Source organism: Microtus oregoni, unplaced genomic scaffold (assembly GCF_018167655.1).
Source record: "Microtus oregoni isolate MIOR12 unplaced genomic scaffold, Mior012 000110F_ref0000174, whole genome shotgun sequence".
Classification (NCBI taxonomy): Eukaryota; Metazoa; Chordata; class Mammalia; order Rodentia; family Cricetidae; genus Microtus; species Microtus oregoni.
In genome coordinates, this window is record NW_024544728.1 from 751,157 (window position 1) to 773,135 (window position 21,979).

Genomic DNA, 21,979 nt, shown 5'->3' on the forward strand with positions numbered 1-21,979 from the left:
GATGAACTCACATATTGGAATTATCTAAGTAATCTTGTTAAGCAAATACAATCTACAAAATGGTAGATGCCAAGGACTGGAGGAAGAGGACATGGGAGCTGATACAAAGTGGATACAGTGATCCAGTTTTGCAAGGAAGATTCTAGAGATCTGATACCTAACATGTGAATGCCCTTGCTGTTACTGAACTGTACACTATAAATGTGAAAAGTAGCTCTGTTTATTTTACATGGTGCTCTAACTCCTTGAAAGAGATTCACACCACGCTCAGACTAAAATTTGCCATAAGAATTTACATCTGGGTCAGTTGTGTATATGGGCAAGATTTCTCTCCTGAACAGTAACAGAAAAGGTTCTCTTCAATCTTTAGTTCAATTTCCCACCTTATATCTCAAAGAACGAAAAAGATAGCTTTCCAACCAGACAGAGCCATGAAAGAGAGGACTGCTTTAGAGAGCAAGAAACAGCAGTACTGCTGGGCAGCCACACCAGAGCTCTGATGATACCAGAGCTGTGACTCTCCCCATACGGTTATGAAGCCATGGTGCTGTCACTTGCCCCCAAGAATCCCTTCAAATACAGTTACCCTGATCCATTTCAGGGTGAGGCCTGTGCTAACTCTGTATAGTTTCAAAGAGAACTTACCATTTGTTCAACTAGCTAGTTCATTCTTGGTTGTAATTCAAGCTGTGAACTCACATGGGTGCCCTATGCCATTAAAACAGATCTCATTTTATTTTCCTAGCTATTTTAGTTTCAGAAGTTAAAAGCATTTAGAAGAAAAATAGTTGTCAGATTATAAGCAAGATAACTCACAGATATGCCTGGATATGAAGATTTCTACATAGTATATATTCAATACTGCATGAAAATACTTTAGTAACACAGCAAATATCTCACAACTGTTCACTATCAATAACTGTTGAAGACCTCTCAGTGAGGTATGTTCTGAACATTTGAAACCTCAGGCAAACACAAAGAGTTAGGGCCATAAAGGAATGACCCAATTAATCATATTTCTATTTTAATAACTTATAATAATGCTATAATGGCTTCATTTTACACATTTTGAATTGCCATGTGTTCCACCACAATTCAAGAATATTAAATGGGAAATCAAAAAAATAAAAAAATTGATAAGTTTTTGTGGCATGATGAAATTCCATGATGTCCTTCTCTGGGATGGCAATCATTCCTCTGTCCATCAGAGCCACACCGTATGTACCGCCAACCCTTTGTTTTACCTTAGAAAGTACAGCTTGGAGCTTGCCATATGACTTATGTTACAAATATGGAAACATCTTATCTGTCATACACCTTAAATGGCCAAGGAAATTTCCCATTGCTTCAAACATTTTCAGGAGATGCTTTGTTTGAGCATCTAAAACCATCTTCTGTTTTGTCCTCTGGGGTCTACTAGGCAGCACTTACACCTAGGCAACTCTGAACACATACCATTGATGTCTTGGTTTTCCTTATGCTCTGTAACCTTTTCTAGAGTGGCTAACCTTGATTACCAAAATTATCAATGAGGAAATCTTGATTTTTTCTTCATTCTTCATTTTCATTTGTCTTTCACTTTATGACCGAAGCTTAGGGTCAGGCATTAGAAAGCCAGTCAGTTGCAAGTGTGTTAGGTGGTAAAGCAGCCACCACGCCATTACTAGCCTCTCCCTTTCCCAGAGCTCACTCCCTGCTCTGAAGTGTTTAAAGCGAAAACACTTAGAAAAAACTTGGAGGACAAAATGCATTTCGGCTAAGGTAGCATGAACTGGCATGCTTTTCTTAGGGTGACATTTAATTTTTTCTTCATAAATTGTGAAGCAAAACCTCCCATTTACTTTATCCTTTAAACTTCTTATCTACCCACAAGTCACAATAAAAGAGGTAAAAAGTGTCTTCAAGGTGTCACTCTGTAAACATATAGCTACCAGTGACTGATATAATATTAAGATAATGTCTGTCATCACTAGTGAATTCATTTTCTTCTAAATGGTTGGTGTCCACCATAAGGAGTAATAGACAATGGGTTTTAAGAGTCGAAATAGATAGAGAAGGCAGATATTACTTCCATTATTAGTTTCTGCTACTTGATAAGTCTCTAGTAAGCATTATTAGTGAACTTTCGGGAAACTTGGAGTGCCGTGTAAGGATTGACAATATGTACCACCTCCTAACAAATAGAAAGAGGGTCATTATTCAATGCCAACAGGCCTATGTGCAGTTGTGTCTGCAGAAAAGGTGTATGTTAAAATACATTCTGAAATAGAAACAAGATTTATTTTCAAGATTGTAGAGCAAGTATTCTGTGTTCATGAGGTACGGTTCAGAGTTGCAGACTTGAAGTACTATGAAGTAAGACATCTTGGAAAATACACTGCAGGACCATGTACACAGAAGATAGTCAGCAAAGATAATGGAAGTCAAGTGTGGGGTGACAGTGCATGCTTGACATTCTAGCCCCCAGGACGTTTAAGTCAGTGAGACTACATGGTGAGAAACTCTGCCTCAGATGAAGAAGTGAAGGAGTAGGGGAAAATGAAGGGAAAAAGGGGTGTGCTGGGAGAGGAAGAGATGGAACTGACAGGGAGAAAGGGGGTGGGAGAATAAAGCTGCTGAGGCTACAGTAGAAATATTCTATTTTACATAAATGTGGACTACATAAAAAAGATGATTGAGATAGGAGATTTGATGATAAGGTGGCAATTTATTCCAGCCTCTTTGCCTGAATATTATCGAAAGAGGATTTAGGTAAACCCTGTAATTCAACTTGCTTTTAGCTAACTTTTAGCACCACTGATTTGGTTTGTCTGGCAGCAGAGGCATATAGCATTGGTATTCTGGTGGTTTATCTATACAAAACACCTCTGAGTTTTCTTCCAGAGACTTGGAGATCATGACCATCAGGTGGGAAGACTTGAAGCAAACAGGTAGGCTTGGTGCTAGAATAGCAGCTGAGAGCTTACACCTTGATCTACAAACACCAGACAGAGGTAACTGTGAATGATGTGGGTTTTTGAAGCTTTAAAGCCTGCCCCAAGTGACACATGTCCACAAGGCCATGCCTCCAAATCTTTCCCAAACAGTTCCACCAATTGCAGAACAAGTATAAAACCATATGAGCCAATGAGGGCTATTCTCATTTAGACACCACAACATCTAAGAGGATAAAATGTTCTGCGAAAAGTTGGATTCTATTATCTCATACAGGAGAGGCTTCTTCCTTCCAGGGAGAAAAAAAAATGCCTTTCTCTGTCCCCCAAGCTACTGGTAATGTTGTCTTTCTTTATTTATACCATCCTCTAAAAAAAGATGCTTTTTACATTTAAAAAAATTCACTGCAGAACTATTTCTTGGAAAAGAGACTAGAAAGATATGAGTCAAATGACTTTCTAATTGTAATCTTTCTTTAGACATAACAGAATATACAACTAATGGTATGGCTTTATGAGTTGAAAAATGCAGTGCACTTCATCTTTGTAACATCCTTGGTACCTGCCAATCTGATATGCCTCTCAGGACTCCCCTCATAAGCCTCACACCTGAAAACTGGGCAAGATGGTCTTTGATGTTGACAGCCTCCTTCTTTGGTCTGTTAGCTTTCTTTGAATCAACAATTTGCCCTGGAGTTGGTGGTCTTATTGAGCAGTTCATGAACTTGAGTTTGCACCCCTGGCCTGAAACAATACTCCTGGCAGCTTGCCTGTAGACTCTCCTGCAGCTATAGTCATTCATGCGCTTACAGTTATTTCGTTTCTAAAGGTGTCATTTACTACAGGTAGGGAAATCACAAAAATAAAGTACAGTTTCTGCCCTTGTGGAACTGCCTAGGGTGAGATACAGTACAACACACACACACACACACACACACACACATTTTTAAGCAGCTGAATATTTTTGACAGGTGGTCATTCTGTTCATTGATCACACTGTACTTGTTGTTCTAAATGATACTTGCTTTTCTACCTGACCAGCTCCTAGTAGGTGGGTCTGATACTTTGTAAAATACATAAAATTAGTTTGAATGCACTCCAGAATATTTGTAAATATAGGAACCAGAATGTCTAAAAGACAATAACCCATTTTTAAAACTGTAGCCACTTTAATAGCCTTTCTTTCTTAATATTTTCTATTTTCTAACTTGATATCATGAGTCAACCCTTTAGAGACATTTTGTTTTCATATTATACCAATAAAACTCTACAGCCACAATGAAATATTCTAAAAAGAGAAGCCAATTGGCCCTGAATTTACATTTTCATTAAATTAATGGCTCTGCACTTGATCTTATAGAAGTCATCACAAGCTGGAATGTTCTTTGCCTATTCCCTGAACTCTATTTGAACTTGAATCCTTCTTCCTAATGTTATCATACTCATCATTTACATGGGAGGTCGAAGCCTAGACTTCAAGACTAACACTTTTCTATATCTGACATGTATGTAGACAATGCTTACCACAAAAATATAGATTCTTATACTGAGCCATTCAGGACTTTCTGTTTTACTACACACAAAGTCAAAGATTTTTGCAGTATTAGATTTTGGAAAATTGTGAAGGAAATAAGCTTTGTTATTTCTTTAAAACACACTTTACTATACCCCGGTCCTTTGAAATTCCAGTTTATAGGTTGTTGGAGATGTGCTGATGCCAATGTGGTTCCTCCATGGACAACTCCTTCATATATCAAACTACTGTGGTTTCTGGCCGAGCCCCCATGCTTGGTATATTCATCAAAGAGGTTACCCATGAACTCTCCTCAACATGGCTGCCTAAACAAGAACTTTGCTATGATACCAACGGACATGCTAATATGGAAGGGCAAACCTCCTGAAGCCTTAACCTTAGGTAAAGAACTACAGAGAGATGAGAAAAAATAAGAAAGAAATGGTCTTCCCCAGGGAAGAGCCCTCCCAGTTGGTTACCCAATACCAAATGGTTGGCCCTGATAACTTTTACATACTGACAACATTACACAGATTTATGTCTTTAGGAATGTATATGGGTATATATATATATATATATATATATATATATATATATATATGTGTGTGTGTGTGTGTGTGTGTGTGTGTGTGTGTATGTATATATGTGTGTGTATTTCCTTATGTATTTAGGAATGTATGTGTATATTAATTTATATATATATTTAAAAATGTGTGTTTGTGTGTCTGAGAAAGTAAGAGTATATTTCTGGTTGAAAATTAAAGATGCCATGAGTTTGAGATATGCATGGGAGAGTCTGGGAAGAATAAAGGGAGAAGGAGAATGATGTTATAATAATTTAATGGTTTCAAAAAGTCAAAATTAGTACAAATAAGTCACTGTGTATATGCATAGAAAAGCATCCTATATGTTCTACAGTGTAAAGGTAGGGAAAAACCAAAAACAAATAAAACAAATAACTCCCTCAACAACTTCCATGACTTTTGTTTCAGTGAAACTGAGTTTTGTTTTTCTCCTTATTGTAACAGTCTTGAATAAGGTCTCACTTGTTTAACCCAGGCCCTGGTGATTTTTCTTTAATACAGGTCATGGGCAATATTCTGTGATGTACTGAGCTATGGTGCTTATATCCCCTGATATCCCTAAAACTTGTGCACATTAACTTAATATAATAAAAAAAGGGAAGGCTCAAATTAAGATACAGTTCTTTATGGTGTAATCAAGGATAGAAGTAGGGCCTGCTTCCAGCTGATTTTATTAACATTAAAGTTTTATGATAAATTATAATGATCTCTAGAGCTAAACACACAATTATAATAGCATCAGCATGGCGGCGTGTCTATTATAATGTTTTCCTTAGGAGAAAAGTCCTAATTATGGCGTTGTAGACTTCTACAGGGCCACAAAGGATGGCAATAAGACTCTAATTGACAAGTGGTCCCTTCCAAGATGACAGTAACTGAAAATAAGTGATGTCTAATCTAAAAGTCAAGTTTTCTATAAGTAAAAAGACAATTTGAGTCACTTTGAACTTAACCTTCCTAACTGTATTCGTCCATCTTTACTCAGGGAGTATGTGTAGTTTATTCCTATAGGCTCTCATTTATGAGGTTGTTACAACAAAAAGGCATAATTTATGTCAAAGATTAGTAAATCATTTTCATGAGACCCACAAGGTTTCACACTGTCCCACAGTCTCTGTATTAGCTATGGTAAAAGAGTAATGGGTGATTTAGTTCTCAGTAAACAGAATTATCTTCTAATCACACAGAAAGAATTTCTAATTGTTCCAGCTGACCAGAAGAAATAAATGAAGTACTTTTAGCAATCAAAAACAACATAGACTCTCAAGAGGAAGCTAATGGGAGTTGACGAAGTGTAATTGGGAGTGAATCCGTATGAGTCAAATGCTGGTTATGTTTATTAGGTTGGATTTCTTTCCCTTCTTTCCTTTCTTCCTTCCTTCTTTCCTTTTATTAAGACGGGTTTCACTATGCAGTGTTGGCTGTCTTGCATTTACTATATAGACCAGGATAAGCTCAAACTCACAGAGATCCTTCTGTGTTGCCATACCCAGAATAAAGCTGTGTTGTATTAACAAGTAAAAGTACATGTTACATATCCCACTAGCATAGGAATTTTCATGTTTGTTCAAACATTATTGCTACAAACATTGGTGAGCACTTTTATTTCATGTAGTATTTACAGGGGTATTTATTTAATTAAATGAAAAATTTACATGAATCTCATGTGGTTTATTCATTGCAAAAATATTTCACATAAATACTAGTGACTTTAAATTAAGAATCCATATCTAGGTTCAATGCAATTAGCTTTTAAAAAGAAAAGTATTAAATTCATATTTATACTTACCTATGTCTTATACTCAATCTACACTTAATATTGATGCACATATGTAAATGTATATAAATATATATGTGTGTATTTATGTTAGATATATTAAAGATATAAATTTTCACTAGAATCACAAGGTCAAAAATAAAAAAAAATACTATGTAAGTAAGGGGCAAAAACATAGTATAGTAGGAGGCCACTTGTTTGTTTCCAGCTACTGAAGAATAAAATAACCACACAGAAGCCAAATTATTTGCAATACTGTTTGGCCAATAGCCTAAGCATATTTCTAGCTTGCTCTTATATCCTAAACTAACCCATCTCCATTAATCTGTGTATTACCACATGGCTGTGTCTTACCAGGTTAAATTTCTGCCTGGCGATTCTATCTGGTGGGGCCACATGGCGTCTCACTGACCCCGCCTTCTTTTTCCTAGCATTCAATTTAGTTTTCCCACCTAGCTCTAGTTTGTTAAGCAACTGGCCAAAACAGCTTTATTCATTAACCAATAAAAACAAAACATAGAAAGACTTCCTACACCAGCATAGGTTAAGTATTTTCTTTTTCTAAAAATATTGGGAAATACTTTCTAGCGAAAAATAAAAGTATAACCAACATAACAGATTTAATAGCATAGTAACATGCACAATTTCCTGTAATAACCCATACTAAAGGTATTTTGAAGAAGCCGTATGGAAAACTACTATTGTAAAAGCTTCCTAAAGTATGGCCATATAGATATAAGGGGTTTAACTGGAGTCATTCTATACTAGGAGGACAATATTGCAACTAGACATTATATGCTAATAAATAAAACTCCCACTACAAGAATGGATTACCTCTTTTTAAGTTGTTGGCTAATGGGGTCCCATAGATCACCTAAACATTAATCCCCCAAATCAATGCCATCACTTGCCCTCCGAAACTTGATGTAAAACCCTATTGCCAATAACACTACATACTTGCATCATAGAACATGGAGAAATCTAAATGACACTCAGTTGGAAACATCCCTACTGGCTAGAATTCGTAGTTCTAGAAGGTTCTATGCAAGCTACTGGAAAAGAAAAGAAATAGCCAACTTTACCCAGCTGTGAACCCTGCAACCTACAGTAAAAAACTTACTGAATGGATATGACCACTGATGTAAGGGTAGCCAAATTTTAAGGACAGTGTAAGTGAGAAAATATCAAGCTAGGTAGGTAGGGTGGTAGGGGAGAATCTGTGAGGACTTGAAAAGGTTAATGAATACCAGAATACATGAAATTATCAAAGAGTAAGTAAAAATGTCATGCACAACATAGTGCCACAAAATAAAAACACAATCAGTATATTATTAAAGTGTCTTTGGAGAGTAGAGATGTTATGTCAAGTTATACTTAGTATTTCATTCCAAAGGACTACTGTATAGTTGTTCTTTTCATTACCAACTCCGATCTCTCTCCTTTCACAGGGTGTCACTGTCTAGGCCAAGTTGATCTCAAATTTATGATCACCCTGTGATGTGGGATTCCCCTAAGTATGCTGTGAATACCATTGGTTCATAAAGAAGCTCCTTTGGGCCTATAGCAGGGCTGAATATAGTCAGAATGGAAGAGATACAGAGAGAGTAGTCAGAATCAGAGAGATGCTATGTAGCCACTGCCAAAGGAGAAGATGCCTGCCCCCCAGAATCTGCCGGAACCTTGCAGGTAATCCATGAGCCTAGTGGTAAAATTCAAAATAATAGAAATGGATTAACTTAAGATATAAGAGGTAGCCAATAAGAAACCCGAGCTAATAGACCAAGCAGTGATTTAATTAATACAGTTTCTGTGTAATTATTTTGGTCTGGGCGACCGGGAACAAATGAGCAGTCTCGGTCAATAATCCTGCTTCAGATTCCAAAGTTCTATGATCACATCACGCCTGTCTTTCTTGTATACTCAGAGAAGATATAATAGTCCAAGATTACAAGACCTTTGTTTTCAATAACTACTTATTTGTCCCAGGACTTCTGGAAGCTGTTCTGCACGAGGAACAAGGGAGTATGACTGTTTGGCTTCCCTTCCCTGCTTGGGCCATCCATGGGCATAGACCAAAGCACTCAGGAGTCGTCACCTCCATTTTTCTACAGAGTTCTCTTTTCTCCCACTCTGTGCTCTCCAGCCACACTTACGTCTTTTCCTTTTAATACCTTTATACAACAAGCTTTATCCTCTACTTTGAATGTCCTTCCCTCCCTTAGTCACTTCTCTGCTATTTAACTTTAACTCGGCTCAAATGTTACTATGGCAAAGGCACTGCTCTGCTTTCATTAAAAATGGCATACCCTCCTCGGTACCAGGTGCCAATTCTTCACACGTTCTGGGTTCATTTTCGATTGGTTTATTCATTCAGATCACTTCCATCCTCACACAACATCCAGATTCTAGGGTATCTTGGGTTTATGTCAGGCATTGTAATGCCAGCCAGATCATATAACCTATGTTTACTACAATGCTTTCCTATCCAAGCATTCCTTTATCAAATTATATATTTAATTATTGAATAGCAACTAGTTAATTGGTTATTAACTATTTAACTAGCTAATTGGTTCATTTCAATCCTTCACAACAGTTACATTCAAATCTTATTTTAGCAAACGTATCTCATTCTGACTGGTTCTGGGGTTATTAAGGATGGCCAGAATTCCATCAAATGATTGTGGTTTCAAAGAGAAAAACATGGTGTCATCTTAGAACAAGCGAATTGATTTTCCTCAGAGGAGGATTTGGAGCAAATGGAAGCAGCTCTGCAGGGCTCCAATGCTGAGAAAGATCCAGTAGCTGAAGTGAGACACATGACAAGCTGGCTTGAGCCAGCCCACCTAACTTGTGTCCCTTGGTGAGGGAGTGAAACATAAGTGACCTTTTCTGCTAAAATGTCTTACTTTTCAAATGTGTGGGTATGAGTTGGGTTTCTTAAAAAATTAGGACAATTATCAAAGATAAAGTAGTTTGGCAGATATTGTTTCTGTGCTTGACAAAATCATGTATGTTGCCAATAGATTTATTTTTCTCTACACACAATCACGCAGACACGGAGTAACACACACACATACACATGCCGACATGTGCACACAGCACATGCACACTTTCTTGAGTGGCACAGGGAGGTATTTGAATGGGGATCTCTCTGCCTCAGCCCCTGTGGATGGAATCACATGTGTGTGCCATCATTCTGCCTCACATTCGTTTTTCTCAGACTGAAGCTCAACTCATTTGTTACCTTTTCCTCTTGACAAATCTGCTTTCATGTAATCTTTCTTCAATTTTTTTTTTCTTTTTCAGGGAGAGGGGCTGGGCACTAAAATATATGCTAAGTGATTTAATTCATATTCTGAGGGCTGATTTGCACAAGTTGCACTGATTGAAAAATTGCTTGTTTGATGACAAAATAAATTGGAAGGTAATGCATTTACATAGAGAAGGCACAATATTGCTCTATGCACATCACCCGAGTTTAGAGTTGACTTGATTGCAGCTATGTAAATGTATTCCATCTGCATTGTGTAATCTGTGGAACAACTGGTATGTGATAATGAGATAAATCATACAAAATAAATACACAAAAAATAAATATAGGAATCAATGGAATTTACAAGATGGAATGCTTGGTATCAGTTTATTTTATAAGGTAGAACCTTAGGCTGAAAGTCAACTGATCAACCGTGTGATAGTGGACACACAGTGGACTTTATTATCATCCTATTCTTTTGGAAGAATAAAAGCCAAACACAAGCTATGTATGCAATTATTACAATTAACTAAACCACTGCATACAATTAATGCACATTATTTAAAAATACAGTTACAATAGTGGTTCATTCATACAGAAAGTCATGTAAGACAATCAAAACACATTTACATGAGATATAGCACATAAATTGAGCATCTTGGGAAAAAAAGATGACAAAAATGTATCTCAGCCCGGCGGTGGTGGCGCACGCCTTTAATCCCAGCACTCGGGAGGCAGAGGCAGGCGGATCTCTGTGAGTTCGAGGCCAGCCTGGTCCACAAGAGCTAGTTCCAGGACAGGAACCAAAAGCTACAGAGAAACCCTGTCTTGAAAAAAACAATGTATCTCAGCTCAAATGACAGACTGGCTAAAATTCTCAGCAAGACAGTGCATGTCAATTAGTATACCATACTAGTGTTTTTGAAGAGTACACTGAGAAGTAAGACAACTGGCGAAATAATCGCTACTAGGGGAGCTAACAAGCCTGTCTGAGGGGATCCTGAGAAGAGAGAAGAGGCCTTTGAAGGGTTGTAAAGATGTGGAAATGAACACTGTGATGAGAAAGTGGAATAAAAGTCTGTAGAGTGTGAGAGGAAGAAAGAGAGAGAGAGGAGAAGAGAAGGAGACAGGAGAGGGAGAAGAAAAGAAAGACCAGGACTTTGTGCCACATTTTTGGTAGTCTCCCCAAAGGTTGCCATTAAACCCCTCTACTGAGGAGGCCTCCTTACCCTTCTTCCTCTCACCATTTGTTGAGTGAGCAGCACTTCCTGGGGCAGAAGCTTCCTGACATCAGGAGACATCTTCAGGTATGGTGTGGAATGATACACAGGTCCCTTTGGGCTACAGACAGGACACAGCATTTATGTAATGGAAAAGAGGTTTCAGGAACCTCTGCCTCTATGATGATAAAAGATTCAAAATTCTCTTTAGTTCAGAGACATGATGTACCTCTAAACACAGAAATTGCAGAAAAGCACAGCAAACAGATGAATGGAATTTGAGAGGGAAGTAAAAAGCCACAAAGGAGAGACTTACAAAGAGAAGGAGAGAGGCCTCTGAAAAAGAACTGAAACATCACAGGATACAGGACCCTTTGGTAGGAGAAAGATATTTCCTCTGTTATGGTCGGGGGTGTAAAGAGAAACACATGCCTATGTGGATGAGCTGAGGCTTTAGTAGCAAGGAGACAAGCTGGTTCCTACACTTTGACTTCAGGTTAACTACTAAGTTAATCAGGTATTGGAATTCGGTGGACAAGGCATTTGCTGTTCTCTGTTTAATCCTGCTAAACTGAAATACAAAAATTCGTGGTTTTGATTTACATAATCTTCTGTGACTGAAAATACTCATCTGTTCCTAATTTAGATCCAAATGGAGATGCAAGGTTTAACGGAAATAATCTAAGATGAAGTTATCGTTGAAAGATGCAAAAGGAGTTTCAGAACTATGTCCCATAACCATTGTGTATCCTTTGGTGCCCATACACTAGAATGTTACTATAAGGAACTTTTAGCATGACTCGGTCTGTGTCAGGTAGGGATCAACACCCAGCTTGTTTCATGGGGATGACTATGTACAGCTGATTGCATTGGATGTGTTGATGTATTCAGTGGTTGACTGACAGCAGACATAGATGCTTATTTTTGCTTTGGCCCATTCAGATATTATGAGATTCATTCCCCCACCACTCATACCTCCAGTCTTTTGTACAAATTTGCTGAAATGGGAATAATGGACATATGCTAATTCTATCATTTAAATTTATTAGGCTTAATTTGCATTTTACATCGAAAGTGCATAATTACATACTAGATGTTTATATTCAGGGTTTGATTTCACTTACTGTGATGGCTCCATCAGAGGGAATAGAAAAGACAAAAGGACAAAGACAGAAACTCGTTTCTTCTAGCTAAATTTAATGTGATTTAAGGTACAACTGGATAAAAATTGTTTTTAGATATCTGAATACAGAATTAAGGGATAATGGTTTTTTTTATACAGGAAATTCCTGTGGCTAAAATTTTATCCCTGCAGTTAAGTAGTGCCTTTCAGACTTGCTGCAAGAACTTTGGGATGAATTTTAAAGCCACCTGTATGTGATTTCATGTGGGAATGTTAGCACTGACAAAATTCCCTTCCCCAGTTAGCAACTACTCCATCAAAGGTTGTCCAGGGTACAATGTGAGGACTCTAAGGTATCCCTAGTCTAAGTCTCCAAGTTGGTTATCAAATTCATTTTATTCGCTCTCTTTAAATCAAGAAAACCCACAAGATCTTCTAAGGCATTTAGCTTAGGTGACTGCATCCTGGTATTAGTTCCATTTGTTCTTTAAGAATAGGAGAACATGAGGAAAGCAGCAGACTTGAGCTTCTGACTTTACTAGCCAATCTCCAGAGTCATGCTTCTGCTATCCAGTAGATGTGACAAATAACACCACAGTGTAGGATTCAGCACTTGTTCTCAGCTGAGTTCATTCTTAGGTATGCTTCAGGATATTTCTTTCTACTCAATCAAATTATCGAGTCCTTTAACTTTTAGTCCCTGGGACTAATTCTAATGCCTTGTGTTGTAGTGCCAAACTCAGATTGTATTTGTCCATGACTTCCCTTCGTGTGAAACAGCTGTAGTCACTTAGGTTGGCTGCTTTGTTGCTTAAAACAAACCCTGGTCGGATTCTCATCTCCTTTGTTTCTGCAGGATTTTAGTTTTTTCAGTGTATAGTAATCAAAACCCAATCTATAACAGTGCTTCAGGTATAGCCAGAGGAGCTCAACTGGGTCATTCTTTAGGTTATTTGAAAACACAGGGCTCTGCTCTCTTAACCAACATTTATACTATTTACCATGGTATGATTAGTATGATTATTATTTATATCTATATAAGTAATCGCTAAAATGAAGGGGGCAACAAGTGAAAGACGGTAGATAGATAGATAAATAGATTACAGATAGATTGATTGATTGATAGATAAATACATTCATAGATGATGGATGAATGGATAGATAGATGATAGATAGATAGATAGATAGATAGATAGATAGATAGATAGATAGAGTGAGTGTCCAGGTTGATGCTATCCTAATATCCTCCACATTTAGAGGCTACAAACAAGTTAGTCATTCGTGAACTTGTATTTGAATCTCAATCACTTTAAATCAGACAAGCACATCAGCTAAGAGATTTAACCCAGAGGCCTAAATTCTTAATCTGCAAATTGAGAAGGACGATATGTCTGTATAGCAGTCATAGCAATGATTATTTTCATATACAATATTCATTAAAAGCTCTTTTTTGTTTTTGGCTGAGAAAAACAATTCTAGGCTGTTCTCATAGAGGTGGCTGCCAAAAACCTAATCCTACAGTTTTGAGTCAGGAGCTCTCTGTAGGCGAGAGCTATTGTGGGGTGTGTTTTGCTTACATGTAGACAACTAAGTCTATGCAACACTTTATTAAATGGGATGGTTAGTGCCTGTGAGAGCTGAGCAAAACAAGCTTTGCAATTACTAATACAAGTCTGAGGACTAATTGAGTGCTGATTCCAAGATGCTCGGACACATTTGCTGTCCAGGCTGGTGCCACAGACCCTTCTCGCCCGCTTTGGATTTGCCCTGCTTTTCACTCAAATAGCTCAGCTCTGTCATCCCACCCCTCTGATCTACAAAATGGTGATAATGATGTTGACCCATCTCCTCGGTGCGCTGTGAAGAAATGCTAATTAATGTTCACAAAACACTTTGAAAACACAAATTGCCATTTAAATGCTAAATATGTGTATTCAACAGATGCCGAGTGTACCTTGGGATTAGCATGTCCTAGATGCTGAAATGCCTCACATGAAGTACAGAAACCAAACAGCCTAACACCTGCTCAAAATTCATACTCCCTTCCCCCACGCTACTTTGAGCACCACATTCTTGGTTTTTTTTTCTTATAAATTTTGTAACTGAAAGCTAGAAATAAGCAGTGACTTGAATGTCTCTCTTATAACAAAGCAGAGGATATACTTTACGTGGTTGGTAGCGAGATAAGTGACTAAATTGCTCAGGGTCTCTTTTTAATGCATTTTAGGTGGTATACGCTACGGTGAGAAAACTGACAGGTCTTTTCTGTGAAACTCAATGTTGCTAATAAAGGGATAATTGCCACCTTTTCAAACAGGAAGATCGATTGATTTGGATTAACACAGACAAGCGCGTTCAAACCCTTAACTTCCTGGGGAAGAAAACATCTTGAATTGTACAACAGATGAGACTTGTAAACGGATTCGAAGACGGAAGCCAGGCAGAGCCACCCCACCCTGTGCTAAGGCGGCTCGTGCTAGAGCTGAGCCAGCAGCTGCTTAGCAGAGTCTTGCTAATATATGCTATCCCAAGAACCCTGTCCTAGCTTTCCAAGGCTTTGGAAAAGGCTGCCAAACAGTTCTCCCTGTGCCTCTACCAACCAGTCCGTCGCAGGACCCTCTTGTGCTTTGAGGACATAAAGAACATAATGCCTAAACCATCTGGAACCATTTTCCTCCAGTTGTCTTTTTACCCCACCAGGGGCCTGTGGCAGGATTTACATTTTCAAGGCTTTTCAATTTTCAGCAGTTAATCATCTTGGAGGATAGGGATGTGCAAAGCTGGCAGTGTTTCTTGGGAGACTCGATAGAAACTCGGGAGAGGGAAAGAAGCAGTTTTGAAGTGGAGGGTTGCATTAAACATGAAATAAACACTCCACGCCGGTGCTGCCAGCCTAAAAATAGCTGTGGGCCAGATTTTAAAGAGCCGTTCTACGCTTTCTCCAGTGGAGCTAGGTAGCATTAACATTAGCCTGATTACTACCGAAGGAGAGGGCCAGATGGCCTGCCCTTGAACTGAAATCAAAGGGCCTTCTTTTATTTGTAGCGGGTGTTTCCTAAATATGTAATGGCCCCTTGGTTATTATACAAGTGAAATTTGGGGGTCTGTTACAAACTCTTCCAGCTGAGTTCAGTATTCAGTTTTCTTGGCACTCTGAATAGTTAAAATCAAAGTTAACTCTCTTGGAAATACCTCATTTTCAAATTGTAATGTATCCCAGAGCGAAGCAATCTACCACTGAACCAACGCCAATTGCTCTCTCAAAGAGTCAGATGTATTGGCTTGTTCTTCAGGGTGTCTTTTGGGGTATTATGTTAGAAATTTTGAGAGATATGGGCTTCTAAGCCCATGAGGGCTAAATGAATCAGCGATTGAAGTTTAACAAGATCCCAGCTGATTTGAATGCAAATTGGAGTTTCAGTACCAAGAAGCTACATGTAGCTTCTGCCAAGTTCTCTGCTTCCTAAGGTAGACCTGAGCAGTGCCAGGACAGAAGCTTTCATTTCTCCTGGTAGAAGAATATTGAACAGAAAATTGTTAGATCTTAGCCACCACTACTTCAGATTTAGCTAAGACATCAGTACTTATTGAACTTCTATGCATAATATAATATTCATAAGTGATGAGATCTTGCAATACCTGGTTACACACATTGACTGATGGGTGAACTTACAGAAACTGAATTCAGGAAGGCACCAAGTGGCTCTGAAGGGAGAAATAAGAACACCAAGAGCACAGGTGGGCTCACTGACGTGGGAAGGCGATCTTGTCCCAGATGCGATGATGCTTTGCTCTCTGTTGTAAGGGTTGTAGGGTTTTAACTCATGGAGTAGGAGACACATTGTGATACCTTACAAGGGCCAATTCAGAGACTCCATGGGAAAGTGTTTGTTGCAAAAGGAATTCCTGTTATTCCCGGAGGCTGGGCTCAGTGTTCCATCTCACCTAGCTTTTCCATGTAGTCAAGACTCTGTATCTTTATGGCTCAAGCCACTTTTAATGTTTAAGGAGGGTTACTATTTATAAAAGTAACCAAACACATATACCTCAAACTGAAAGGACCAGCACTGGAAAGCTCTGTGGGATGGAATATGAAGTACTCTGCAAAGTCAACATAAAGTGTATGCAGTGGTTCTCAGCCTTCCTAATGCTGTGTCCCTTTAATACAAGTCCACACATTGTGGTGAAGCCCAACCATAAAACTATTTCATTGCTATTTTATAACTGTAATTTTGGCACGGTTATGAATCATAATGCAAATATGCAAGACGTATAATATGTGACCCCCCCAAAGGGGTCACGAACCACAGGTTGAGAACCTGTGCTCTAGCACTCTGGGACCATCCAGAGTTTTGGTGGTGACTTTCAGGATATACAGAGGCAGAAGGTAAGAGAAGGCACAACGGGATGTACAGGGAGGTGGATCTTCACTCTGAGTGCTGGGGTGGAAACAGAACAAACTGCTGGGATGATAGGGTTCCCAGGTTCAAAACTATTGGCTGTGACTTCAAGTTTCAAAAAGTGCAAATAAAGTAGAAAGAAGAGGGGGAGGAAGTGTTCCAGGTGAGAAAGCCACACACCAAAGGCTGCGAGAGAGTGTTGCTTGGATGAGGCATCAAGCCAGGGCCCGCTAGGAGAGCGCACCAAGGCTTTATCACTGACTGAACGTTAAGGAGTTCGTGACAAAGATTGCTGTTTATTTGTTAGTTCATTTCATTTCTTAAGAAGAGCCAATGCTCAGGCTGTGGTAGGAGAGACAGAGACCTGCACTTTAAATCGCTGTTCCACGTGACCTGATTTTGGGGCCAGAGACACAGAAGAACTCGGAGTAAGAAGTCAGCCGATGTAAAGCTGCTCATGCTTAGGCTAGCAAGCAGTTTCTAATAATTTCTTCAGTTTCTAGAACTTTTCAAATCTGGAAAAAAAAGATATTTAACAGATGTCTAGAGGGCACTAAATATTATCAATCAAGCTGACTTCATATTTCTTTGAAAAACAGCTGTGCTTCTTTCTGGGCTTTTTTTTTTTTAAGGAAACTGTGTCTGTTGCTTTATCTATAGATTTAATTGGAGGTATTCCATCTGTGATTTTAATTATTTACTCTCAACTTTAGCAAAAAGAACATTGATTAAGAACTAAACTCTTCCTCTATTCCACATCATGGGATTGACAGGAAAAAAATTTAAATGTTCTTTGGTAAGGAAAAACAGCCAACACAAAAATATCTCTAAAAATTATAGGCAGGGAGAAATGATGAAATTGAACTGAATATTAAAACATCCTGTTAGGCATATTTTATTAAAATTTCCAATCTGTGTTCTGGAAGTCATTAATTTATGCAATCTATAGTTGTTCTTTCCAAACTCAGAGTGTCAGAATGAGCAAAAAGAAGTTTTGGTGTCAAACCAACAGTGTATGCTGAGGTCACAAGGAATGCAAAATACTTTGAATCTCAATGTTTTGTGTTATTTCCCCATAATAAGTACTAAGCACAGATTCCTGTATCTGTTCTCTCTCTCTGTGTCTCTCTTTCTGTGTGTGTGTGTGTATGTCTATGTGTGTGTGTCTGTGTATATGCATGTGTATGCACGCATATGTGTGGTGCATTCACTTGAATGTGTGGGTGCTCATTTCCACGCATGCAAATGTGGGGGTCAGAACCTAACATCAACTGTCTTTCCACAGTGAACCAGAATCTGGGATTATAGGCATGTCCAGCTTCTTGTCTGGGTGCCAGGATTCAAACTCAGGTTTTCAATTGTGTTCACCCCGTAAGGCATTTCTTCAGCATCAGGATTTATTTCTCAATTATAAGGGTTTGTTTTATTCTGAAAATCTCATATATGAGTATTGTGTTGGGTTGGTTAATTTTTTGTCAACTTGACCCAAGGCTGTAGGCTCATCTGGGAAGAAAATCAACAGTTGAGAAAGTACCTCCATCAAATGAGCCTGTAGGCAAGGCTATGGGGCAGTTTCTTGATTGATGATTGATATGGGAGGGTCCAACTCAATGTGTGTGCTGCCATTCCTGTGCAGGTGTGCTTGGGAGGCAGAAGAAAGTGAGCTGACCATGAACCCGAGAGTAAACCAGTCGTCCCACCCCACCATGGTCTATGCTTCAGCTCCTGCTTGACTTAAGGTCCTGTTTGACTTCTTTCTATTATGGGCTGTGGAAGTGTAAGGTTTAAAAACAACAATAACAAAAATTGCCTTTACCCCCCAAGTAGGTTTGGGTCATGGTGTTTATCACAGCTGTAGAAAGCCGACTAACACACACACACACACACACACACACACACACACACACACACCCTGCTAAGTCCATTTTGTGTTGATCATGTTATGTGTTTAGGGATGACCACTTGGAATCGGTTAACTTATCAGGGGTTCATGTCTGAAGAAAATGGATTCTCCTTCTTTCGGCAGTCATTGTTTTTCCATATTTAGCTTATCATCTCAGGATGGGGCCTTGGGAGATTTTTCTCCATCTGCATGGGCATACCAACTGCTGTTGCAAGCATGCAGATCTTGTTAAGGAACCCATCGAGCTGATTCCATAAGTCAGCATCTATATAATACATAAGAGAAGCTTTTTTTTGCTCCCCCTGCTCCTTTATCTCCTCTTCTGTGATGTTCCTTATGCCTTAGGTCCAGGGACTCCATTGTAGGTGTACTAACTGGGGACAGAAACTGCATGGACACCTACTCTCCATATTTTAACAAGTTATGGATTTCAATAAGTCTCAAGCTGCTGTTAAAAGAAGCTTCATTGATGAGAACTGAAAGCTACACTTAACTGTGGGCATAAGAATACATATTTAGAAAACAGAAATTATGTTGGTTTAAGAAAATGGCAGCAAGGCCAGGTGGTGGTGGCGCACACCTTTAATCCCAGCACTCTGGAGGCAGAGGCAGGCGGATCTCTGTGAGTTTGAGGCCAGCCTGCTCTAGAAGAGCTAGTTCCAGGACAGGAACCAAAAGCTAATGAGAAACCAACCCTGTCTCGAAAATCAAAAAAAAAAAAAAAAGAAAAAAGAAAAGAAAAGAAAATGGCAGAAATAGGTCCTCCTCTAGGGTCTATGCCCTCACCAGCCATGAGTAGCTGTCTAGGTTTACAGTATTAGATGTGGATTCTCTCCTCTTGACTAAGACTTAAGTCTAATTAGATGGCTGTTGGTTAAGATGTCAGTGCCACTACTAGATGCTTGGGGATAACGTGCCATGCACTTCATGGTTGTGGGTCGATCGTGTGAAAGGAAGCTGAGGTACTTCCTACATTGCAGGGTTCCTGCTTTTTATTAAGAGTAAGTCTGCTTCTGAATTTTTTACAGGTGTCTGAAGTGATTCTATTGGTAGAATCACTGCATTATGTTTTAAATGATATTGGACTGATTATGCTAGGTTGACTCAAAGATACTCATAACTAACCATAGCTAAGTCCTCAAGAAAATTAAACTTGTGAGATCTATGCACCATGGTAATACAGGAGAATGCAGGCTTCATGTAGGCTGAACTTTGCCTGGTTTGTACTTTACCATGATTCCAGTACTCACATGAGAACCTGGCTCAGACTTATTCAGAAAGAATTTGCTGAATACATACCAAAAAAAAAAAAACCAACAACAAAACCCTGAAATGAGCATGTCAGCACTTGCTTACTGACACTCTTGTACTTTGTTTGGTCTTCTGCTCGAAGGTAAGCATCAGAAAGTGAAGGACATGTGTCAACCATGGAAAACTTTGATAATTAAAAGGGTCCCATATGGGCTTCCACGGATGATAGTACGGAAAGTTGTTAACTGTCTTGGTGTTAGATAGATTTTTACTCTCTATCCACCCAAAATGGAGAAACTAACCATAGAAGTTATAATACCTTCGTGGATCATGACAAATCAGGGCCAAATTCAGATGCCTACTCTACGTTACCACATGAAAGAATTGTGACACCAGAGGTCTGTCCCTTCAAATGCCATGTAGTTTCAAGTCATGATGAAATACAGAGCAACCCCACCCCTGGAACTCAAAACCTTGTGAAATGCTTCCATATTTCTTAGTTGTCCTGCTCTGAGACCAGTCCTGTGTGATGGTTCAACTTCAGCAAGAAGCGCTGAGAAAACACAAGCTTTCTGGGAAGAAATTTCTCACAATCTCTCTGGAGTGCATGAGAATATTTTATGGAAATTTGAAGTTACATAAAACTCAGAGGAAGTTTTATTCCTCCACAGAGACTCAGCCGAGATGAAGAGTTCATGCTGCGAGCTCCTGCAGCAGAGCCAGCACTACTCCTACTGTGCCTTTTATTAGCAAGGGATAAGAAACCAATGTGACTTATAGTTCAAGACCCTTACTCTTTCTGCAACTAGCACTGTTAGCATAGACTGTGGGAGAGACTGCTCATTCATTTCCCGACTGCTAAGACCTGAAAACTCACACAGAAACTGTATTAATTACAACACTGTTCGGCCAATGACTCAGGCATATTTCTAGCTAGCTCTTACATCTTGAATTAACCCATTTCTACCCATCTGTGTATTGCCACAGGCTGTGGCTTAATAGAAAGGTTCTGGATCCTACTCCTTTGGCAGTTACATGGTGTCTTTTTGACTCTGTCTACTCTCTCTAAACATCTCTGTTAGGATTTCCCACCTGGCTTTGTTCTCCTAAGCCATCGACAGGAACAGTTTTATTCATTAACCAATGATAATGAAACATATTCACAGCATACAGAGGGGAAATCCACATCAATGAACAGTTCTCAAAACTGAGCATTGTGTCTGAAAGAAATCATGAGGCAGTTCACTGGGGCTGTTCAATGACTAGAAATCTATTGATACTCTACATTCAAGAGTTCTATGATTCTAATTAATGTGGATTTGTCTATGCTTCTCTGATTATCAACAGTATTTTCTTTTTATTATTTTTAAAAAGAAAAAAACTATCTATTTTCATTTTACATACCAATCCCAGTTACCACTTTCTCCCCTCCTCCCATTTCCTCCACCTTCCTTTCACCCCACTCCCATCAATAGTATTTTCAATAGTTTTTAATTGTTTCGTGAACTATTTTCAATTAAAGTAATAGATACTTACTTTAAAAAATATTGGGACCATATTTTAAAAGATGCCAAAATATCCTCAGGGTTCTGAAAACATTGACAGCAATGATTTTTATTTTTTATAAACTTTCATTCAGATTTTTTATGTTATTTGTATATAATTATCATTAAAAGACATAAACAATTTTTAAAATATTTTTTATGGTTTATTTAACTTTTATTTTATGTGAATTGGTGTAAAGGTGTCAGATCCCCTGCAACTGGATCTTCAGACAGTTGTGAGCTGCCATGTGGGTGCTGGGAATTGAACCCGGGTCCTCTGGAAGAGCAGTCAGTGCTCTTAACCACCGAGCCATTTCTCCAGCCCAAGACATAAACAATTTTATATTCTACTTTTTACAACTATTTTAATGACAATTTTATATATGAATATAGTGTATTTGGATCATATTTCTTTCCTATGAACTTCCATTTTTCCCCTCTGGACCCTTCTTTCTAACAAGTTATCTGTACTTTCATG

The 21,979-nt window shown here is 38.7% G+C and overlaps 1 protein-coding gene across 1 annotated transcript in view; it reads right to left on the reverse strand.

Moving 5' to 3' along the window:
- Positions 1–21,979, reverse strand: part of LOC121443642 (chondroitin sulfate synthase 3-like) — a 218,975-nt gene that overhangs the window by 12,769 nt on the left and 184,227 nt on the right. The gene's annotated exons all lie outside the window — the stretch shown is intronic.